This window comes from Elephas maximus, chromosome 10 (assembly GCF_024166365.1).
Source record: "Elephas maximus indicus isolate mEleMax1 chromosome 10, mEleMax1 primary haplotype, whole genome shotgun sequence".
NCBI lineage: Eukaryota > Metazoa > Chordata > Mammalia > Proboscidea > Elephantidae > Elephas > Elephas maximus.
The window spans coordinates 108,180,694-108,189,648 of record NC_064828.1 but is presented as its reverse complement, the minus strand read 5'-3'; the positions used below and the strand labels follow the sequence as shown (position 1 = coordinate 108,189,648).

Sequence of the window (8,955 nt, the reverse complement as noted above, 5' to 3'; positions counted from 1 at the left end):
GGGCTCAAGCTAAACCAAACTGCTGAGTAAATACGTTCTATCTTCATCCCTCGAAAATGATACTTTCAAAACAATAAAATAAAAAATTATGTGCACAGCTATAGCTTTTATGTGACTGAAAATCTGCAAAATTCAAAGATGACCATTTCTAGACGGGCTTCCATCTTCAGTGCACTGGGAGACCCAGGAACGTGAGCCAGCCAAAGTCACAGTTGCCACTGACTGACACAGAAGATAACCCACAGTATGTATAAACACCACAATATACCTAGAACTGGCAACCAAAAACCAGTTACCTTCAAATCTATTCCGGTTCATGGTAACCCCATGTGTGCAGAGTAGAACTGCTCCACGGGATATCACGGCTGTTAGAAGCAGATTGCCAGGCCTGCCTTCCAAGGTGCCTCTGGGTGGGTTCAAACTGCCAACCTTTCAGCTAGCAGTTGAGTGCTTAACAGAGAACACTATGGGGCAGTTCCACTCTGTAACACCTGGGGTCTCCATGAGTCGGGGTGACTTTACAGCAGCTAACAACAGCAACTCCAAGTATGGTCGCCTGACTAGGGGCATCAGGACCACCGGGTGCGGGAGCTTTTTACCAAGACCTCCAGTGTACACGATCAAGTTATAGATTCACTGATTTAGCAAAGTGGATGAGAGCTTTCTCCCGAGGAGGCACTGAATGGGATCGAACCACCAACTTTCGGTTAGCTTTTGAGTGCTTAACCATTGCACCACCAGGGCTCAAGCTAAAACACATCTGGACCCCAGCTAGACGTGTGGGCATGTCTCTTAATAATGTTAGGTTGAACCATATGAAGTTAATCTCTTTTTTTTTTGTAGGTAAAAAATGGTCCAATATAAGCAATTTCGTAGGTTAATTACCTACCTACCTTGTAAGGTAATTGTGGGCATTCATTTTAAAATAAGTTAAAATACGCAAAGCGCCTCATACAGAAACTGGCACATAGTAGCTGTTCACTCAATGGTAGGTATTGTTTGTATGCAGTAGGCTTTGCTTTCCCGACCATCTCACCTGCAGAGGCTCCGATGAAAACCAAGCCAAAGAAGCAGAGTAGGTGTAATTACTCATTAAACCTGATTAGGTAACAGCAGCTCCCTGGTATGTGGGCCAGTGGCTATTTTCATGGCTGCATGAAGCCTGAACGAGGGTGCTTGCCATCATCACTGCTTCCAAATATTCAGTTCATCTTCAGAGGAAGAAACTGAATCCCAGACACTTTGGTGATGTCACCAGGGCCACACGGAGACTTGAGTGCTGACTCAGGATAACCGTCCCCCAGTCAGTGTCTCCTACTCTGTTCTCTTGGAGTCACCTGGCATGTCTGAGGGAGCATTATCCCAATGCGTTTACAATCTTCACCAGAAAAAGCATGCGTCCTGTTTGTGTGGAAAGTCATCACCAGGAAGGATCAGTTGAACTCAGTGCTTGCAGGTTGTGGGGGACTAAAGCCTGGGTGAGACTTAGGAGTAGGCTGGATACACAGCAGCCTCCAAGCCCTCCTCGTCCACAGTCATCACCGCCTTGTGAGTGACCTGCAAGTAAAACTCTGGACTCATCAATCTACTCGACAGGACTGACCAACAGAGCCTTTATTTTTGTATCATTTGTTTTCTATTCCCTAACTTAACCCCACAGTTACCCGTCAATTTACCTACTCAGTCACCTATCCTTCCATCCATCCATTGAACAATTGACTCACCTATCCATCTACTCTTTAATACACCTATCTATCTATCTGTCTATCATCCATCCATTCATCCATCAATCCAACAAATCATCATCCATCCAACCACACTGTCAACCATCTATCTATTCATTCATCCATCCACCACTCACATACCCATACACCCATCCATCCACCCACCCATCCACCCATCTGTCCAGCCATCCGTCCAGCCAGCCATCCAGCCAGCCATCCATCCAGCCAGCCAGCCAGCCGTCCAGCCAGCCAGCCATCCATCCGTCCATCTGTCCATCCGTCCATCCATCATCCATCCACCCATCCATCCAGCCAGCCACCCAGCCACCCAGCCAGACAGCTAGCCACCCACCCAGACACCCATGCACCCAACCACCCAGCCAGCCAGCCACCCAGCCAGCCAGCCACCCAGCCACCCAGCCAGCCAGCCACCCAGCCACTCAGCCAGCCAGCCACCCAGCTAGTCAGCCAGCCACCCAGCCAGCCAGCCGGCCGGCCAACCACCCACCCACTCAACCAGTCACCCAGCCACCCACCCAGCCACCCACTCATCGACCCACTCTCTATGAAGTAACTATCCATCTTCCTATCCATGATTGCATCTATTCACAGCTCACTTATGCATTCATCCATCTACCCACCTACCCAACAGCCTGAGTTTTTTATGGCTGGTGCCTGTGTTGTATTGGTTGAAAAATATTTTGAATATCCCCCAGCATCTACTTATTCATTCATGCATCCGTCCATTCATCCATCCATCAATCCAACATTTCTCCATTTATTTATCCATGCATCCATCCAAGCACTCTTTCACCCAATCATATTTGATTATTATTTCATTCACTTCATTTTGTTAATTCATTCTCATTCATGTCATCACTCACTCATTCATGAATCTATTCAGTGGAGACAATATGCAAAGAGCAGCAAGGGACCTATCCTGGACAGGTTAGCACAAGATCATGGAGGACTTCAAATGTCACATAGTTGGACATTCATCTTGTAGTCAGCAGGAATCTTTTGACGAATGTATTGTCATGGAAACCAAGGGATTTAGTGTTTTGAGGAGGAAAGGGGAGTCAAAGACAACAAGCAAGACACTAAGAGGTCAAGTAAATAAGGGCTTGAACATGTGTGTAGGATTTAGCCTTAGTCCTGGTGTCAAGGGAGGCAATAGCACTCAGGATCCCCAGTGAGGTTCTATGTCAAGAACTCACCCTTCCATGAGCTGATAGATGTAGGGTAGGAGATCGGTGAACCCAAAACTCTGGATAAAGAAGGAGAGGATTAAAGAGGGGCTCAACAGGACTCATGTACCTTGTCCATAGAGTGACCGCAGCCCTGTTGAGGGCAATGGAGCCTAGTAGTGACAAGCTTGGACTCGGAAGCCATACTGACTTGATTTCAAATTCCAGCTCTAGCTCTTCCTAAGTGTGTCCCCTTGTTTTTTTCCTGGACCACTGCGGTGGCCTCCTACCTGGTCTCTAGGCTTCCACTCTTGCCCAGCTATAGTTTATTGTCCACACAGCTGCCTGGAATCCTTTTCAGACTTTGCTGGATCTTGTCACCTCACTTTTCTACTTGAAAGCCTGCAGTGGCTTTCCATCTCACTCAGAGTAAAAGTCAAAAGCATTTTGGTCCTAAAAAGCCCTACTCAACCTTACCCTGCTGACTTACCTCAGCTCCTACCATGCTTCCTCCCATTTACTCTGTTCTAGCCTCAGTGACATTTTAGCTGCTTCTAGAACATACCAGGCCTGTTTGTGCCACATGAGATTTGCACTTACTGTGCCCTCTGCCTGGAATTTTGTTTCCTTAGTAGGACCTTGGTAGGGCCTTCCTTGACTACTGTTCCATAACAGCGCCTATCGTCCCCTTTATTCTGCCATATTTTTCTCTGTGGTACTTATTCCCACCTGACATATGACGTATCTATTTGTCTGTCCCCTCTTATCCCACTCACTAGATTATGATGCTGTTTTGTTCACTGCTCTATCTCTGCACTTACTCTATGCCTGGGACATAGTAAGCCCTCACTCTACCATCATATCATTACCACCTATGGACAACCACGCATTCTGTGTACCTAGGGGCAGCTCCTACCTGTGTTTACTCCACTCCGCCCTCCTCAGATCTTTCTAGAACTTTCTACAGCATTAATACAATTATGTACCTTTCTGTGCCTTGGCAGCTTCCCATGTGACCTCAGGATAGAGTCCCAGGTCATTGGAGCAGCCTACAGGGTCTTCTGAGATAGACATGGCCCCAACCTCACCCAGTGAGTGGACCTTCGGTTCCCGAGGCTCCTGCCTCTCCCTCCTTGTCCCCCCACCCCAACAGTCCTGATATTCCCCCTCTGACCCTTCTTTACATAGCTTGTCCTTCTGGCCCCAGATCAGGAATGGCCTCCCCCAGGAAGCTTCCTCTGCACTTCCAACCCTGCTTCAGCCTGCTTCTCTGTGGGGACATGACTGTAGCATACACTGTATTTCTACCACCCCCTCCCCTTTCCTTCTCTGTGACCCGGAGGGCAAGAATGGGAGCTTATTCCTGCGGCCCCCCAGGGACGTGTACAAGTGGGTGCTCAGTGATGTGGGATAGTGCAGAGAAACAAGTGGCGATTGCAAAGTTATAGGAGACAGGAGCTCCCGTTTGTTAAGAGGTGCTGGATGTCTTCTCCCAGTGGCTGACCAACGGCGTTAAGAGCCCCCTGGACCCCGATCCCCAGCTTACTCTAGAGACATTCAGTCGAGGCTGCTCAGGGAAGCCTCTGCCCACACTCACTTGGAGAAGCAGCACCTCCAGTTTGTAGGTGCCAGCAATGGAAATTTGGGGGAAATAGAAATTGAGTTCTCTGTGGAGAGACAAAAACGGATCTGCTGTTGGCAACTTCTGAAGGTGAAAATCCCAAAAGGGCTGTGTCTCGTACCCTGAACTCACCCCAGACCCGGGCCCCCACCCCATCATCAGCCCTCGTCTCCGCCTTCTCATGCTCTTCCTTCTCCTGACCTCTCTGCCCAGTTCACCCTCCCCAGCCCATTCTCCAAGGGGCAGCCAGAGAGAGCTTTCCAGAATCCACACCATTTCATTCAACACCTGTCAGGGCTCTTTTTGCCTCACTATCCAGGGCCCTGGGAGCTTTGGGCCCTGTCTGCCTTTTCTGTCTCATCCTCAGCTCCTTCCTTCCTGTGTTCCCATCTCCTCCCCGCTTTGTTCCTGAAACTGACTGAGCTCCTTGTGGTTTCCGCAACATGTCGGGGTGCTCTTCACTTCTGGGCTTTTGCAGGTGCAAGCAAATCTCTCTCCCTGGAATGCCTCTTTTCAGCCCCTCTTCTTTGGTATTCTTTTCTTTACTCCTGGTACAGCTGAACTATGACACGTGCAGGGGAGGGTTGCCTGAACCCCAGACAAGCCATGTTGTCTCCTCTTTGGGTTCCTGGGTATGTCATTCTACCATCTCTTTTATAAAATGAGAATTACAGTTCACCCTCATAGGCTTCACATGTCACCACGAGTATAACCTCCCTTCCACAGCTGCAAAGCCCGAGGCCTCGAGAGGGTGGTTCTTGCCCAAGTTGTCACCCACGCAGGCAGCAGGCTGGGACCAGAGCCGGCCTCCAGGCTCCCCAGCCAGCGCTCCCTCCCAAGCCCTATCCTGACACCTTCAGGGAGGCAGGGACAGTGCTCTGGGGGGTGACAGCCTTGTTAGGTGACAGTGCCTGGAGGGTGACAGTCCCCTGGGAGCTGAAAGTCCTTGGGGGGTGACAGTGACCCCAGGGTGATAGCACTTGAGGGGAACAATTCCATGGGGGAAAGTGCCCTAGAGGGGTGATAGTTCCCTGGGGGTGACGGTGCTGTGGGACACACTGGGCGGCAGCTGAGGGAGGAGGTGGGATCGCTTTTGGGAACTGCCATCTCCCCTGGGCCCTGCGAGGAGCTACCTTGCCCTGAGCAAACTGTCCCACTTGATGAGCACTTCGGACTGCAGGGCGTCTTCCAGCTGCTGCAGCACACCCTGCTTGGGGAAGAGGAAGAAGGTGATGGCATTGCTGGCCTGGTCCATCTGCAGCACCGTGCACTGCAGCTAGGGGTCATAGAAGAAGCAGCGGCGGGCCTTCTGCTTCGTCACAGGGACTCCTACAACCCTGTGCTCATCCACAAAGAAATCCCTCGGGCTGGTGGCACACGGGTCGAAGGGCTGAGCCCACAAGGCTAAGGGGCAGAGAGACGCTGACGTCAGGAGTCCACTGGACAGATGGCTACTTTTTAAGAGAAAAACAAAACAAAACATTGAGGTATATACACCTCTAAAGGTAGATGTGGATTTGAAGGCTAATCTCTGCCTGGCCTTGAGACTCAGGGCAAGTTACCTACCTTGTCATGCCTCAGTTTTCTCACCTGTCAAGTGGACATAATAACAACTACCTTGCTGGGTTGTGACGAGAATTAAACAAATATTAAATATGCATGGTGCTGGCTGGCTGATATGGACTCCATAGTTAGAATAAATGTGTTTTTGTGTGTGTGTGGACACACATATAACACACCGCAAATATTCATAGACATATATTTAAATAACGCTTTCCTGGCTCAGGCAAATGACTTTCCTTCTGTTTTAAAAGTCTGTTTTCTCATCTGTAAAATGGGAACATTGATCTCGGCCTTCTCTGCTTTATCCAGATGAGAGGGTTGCATGAGGCCATGAGTTCAAATGCACCTTGAGACCCCCCAAAGCATTGTACAATATGAGGCCTTGGTCCACCTGCTGAGTCCTCAATGGGAGTAATGGAGTCAGAAAGCCCACCCCAAATGGCCACTGCGCAGTCTTTATGTAGGCCACTGAAGTTATAACCACTAAGGAAGGCATTAATAGTGGCTGGGACACACACCCTTGCTAGCTATTTTGAAAAAAATAAAGACCTCCCGGTCTCAAATTCTTCTTGCTCTGATCCATGCCCCAGGCCTGCCAGGGGAAGGAAATGCCGTGGCTGCTTACAGGTTCTCAGAGTGAGGGTCAGGGTCCTTCTGTAGCCAGGGAAGGGAACAGAGCTTCTTCAAATGCAGGGTCTTGAGTTCCATACTTACCTACCCACTGAATGGAATCTCTTGGTTAAAAAAAAAAAAAAGAAGAAACTCTTCGGGTAGACATGGAATATGTCCATTTTAAACAAGCTTCCCAGGGAGTTCTTACACACATTAGTGTTTGAAAAGTTCTTCTTCAAAGATAAACTCAACAAGTAGCTTTTAAAAAGGAGAGGTGATGAGTTTCCCATTGCTGGAGGTAATCAAGCAAAGCCATCAAGGATTCAGTGTACAGACACTTCCTAAGGGTCTCCTATACCTGAGTCAGCAGGAGAGGCTCACTGGACGCTGTGAGGAGCAGGGCTGGAGGTGGGTGGGGGCCTGGATTTCCAGGAAGAATATTCCAATTACACACACACCCCCTTGCCTCTGAGGAGCGTGTGATTCACCAGGACTGCTGCAGTTTCGTTCCCGAAGTCCTTCATCCAGGCCCTGAGCTTCCCTTCAGTCTGCTTGTCTACATGGTCCTCCATGAGTTTTGGGGCCCCCGGGGGGTCCCGATGGCCCCGGGTTTCTGGCCTCCAAACTGATCCTGGCCCATGGTCAGGAGCAGCCTTGGGCCCTGTGTGTGGAGCCTGAACAGCAGATCCTGGAAGCCCTCCTGGATCTCGGCCTCAGGCACCATGGTGAGGTTGAACCCCAAGCCCTTCAGGAGTTGGGTCCTGCTGGCAGTGAGGGCCCTGAGGGAGATCAAGGCCAAGGCAGAGGAGATGCTGGCTGGGGGGAAGAGAATGTTCTCCCCAGGGGCTTCCAAAGTCAACCATCTCTAGAGGCTGAAGGCAAAGTCAATGTTGCTCACTGAAATCTTGTGTTAGGGCAGGTCTGGAAGGGCTATCCTGGGGGTCAGGGTTGACAAGAACAAAATCTTCTGGGTCAACAAGAGCTAGACACTGAGCTGAAGCCATGAGCACAGTGACCAGTGGTACCACCAAGGGCCCTCCATCCTCCGGGGTTCTCATTCTAAAAGCAGTGACGGGTGGAGGACGACAATAACAATGACAACAGTAATAATAATGAATGATGTCCATAGAGCTTAGTGTCTGCTTAGCGCCAGGCACTGTGCAAAATACTTCATGGGCCTGTCCCCTTTTCATCCTTATCACAACCCTCCAAGGTGGGCACTGTTTTTATATCCCATCTACCAGATAAGAAAATAGAGGCTGGGAACAGTGAAGGATGGATCAGGAGAGAGTGAGGACAGGGTGGTTTTAGCAGAGGCCAAGGAGGCAGGGTGTCATAGATTGAATTGTATCCCCCCAAAATATGCATCAACTTGGTTAGGCCATGATTCCCAGTATTGTGTGGTTGTCCTCCCTTTTGTGATTGTAATTTTATGTTAAAGAGGATTAGGGTGGGATTTTAACACCCTTGCTAAGGTCATATCCATGATCCAATGTAAAGGGAGTTTCCCTGGGGTGTAGCCTGTGCCACCTTTTATCTCTCAAGAGACAAAAGGAAAGGGAAGCGAACAGAGTGGGGGACCTCATACCACCAGGAAAGCTGTGCTGGGAGCAGAGTGCGTCCTTTGGACCCAGGGTCCCTGCGTGGAGAAGCTCCTAGTCTGGGGGAAGATTGATGAGATGGCTGACAGAGAGAGAAAGACTTCCCCTGGAACTGATGCCCTGAATTTGGACTTTTAGTCTATTTACTGTAAAGAAATAAATTTCTCTTTGTTAACACCATCCACTTGTGGTATTTCTGTTATAGCAGCGCTAGGTGACTAAGACACAGGGCCAGCTCATGATACAGAGGTTGCTCCTTGCAGGGAAGATTGGGACAGACTGGATCCAAGGATTAACACACATTGCCCTGAAGCTGTTTTGGCTCAATGTCCACCCTCAAACCAACCATGAGGACAACAACCCGCCCCTCAGTTAGTTCATGTGGAAATGCACGGGAGAAGAAAGAGCTCTGTGGAGCTCGGGAATCAATTGGGGTCATTGCCTGGGGATGAGTTTCCATTCCACCTCCTACTTGCTGCCTGGCCTGGGACCTGAGCCTCAGTTTCCTCCCCTGCCCTCCCTCTGCCTGGGGCTGCCGTGAAGATTAAGCCTAGTGAAGAATACGGATGTTCTTTAGAAGTAATAAAGAGCTGAGCAAACTGGAGCCACCCTCCACCCTCTCCTGGTTCATTCTTTCACCGAGCACA

General features: G+C 49.7%; 1 pseudogene; it reads right to left on the bottom strand.

Moving 5' to 3' along the window:
* Nucleotides 1-5,395: 5,395 nt before the first annotated feature.
* On the bottom strand, nt 5,396-7,906 carry LOC126084166 (putative serpin A13; annotated as a pseudogene).
* Between the last annotated feature and the right edge of the window lie 1,049 nt (nt 7,907-8,955).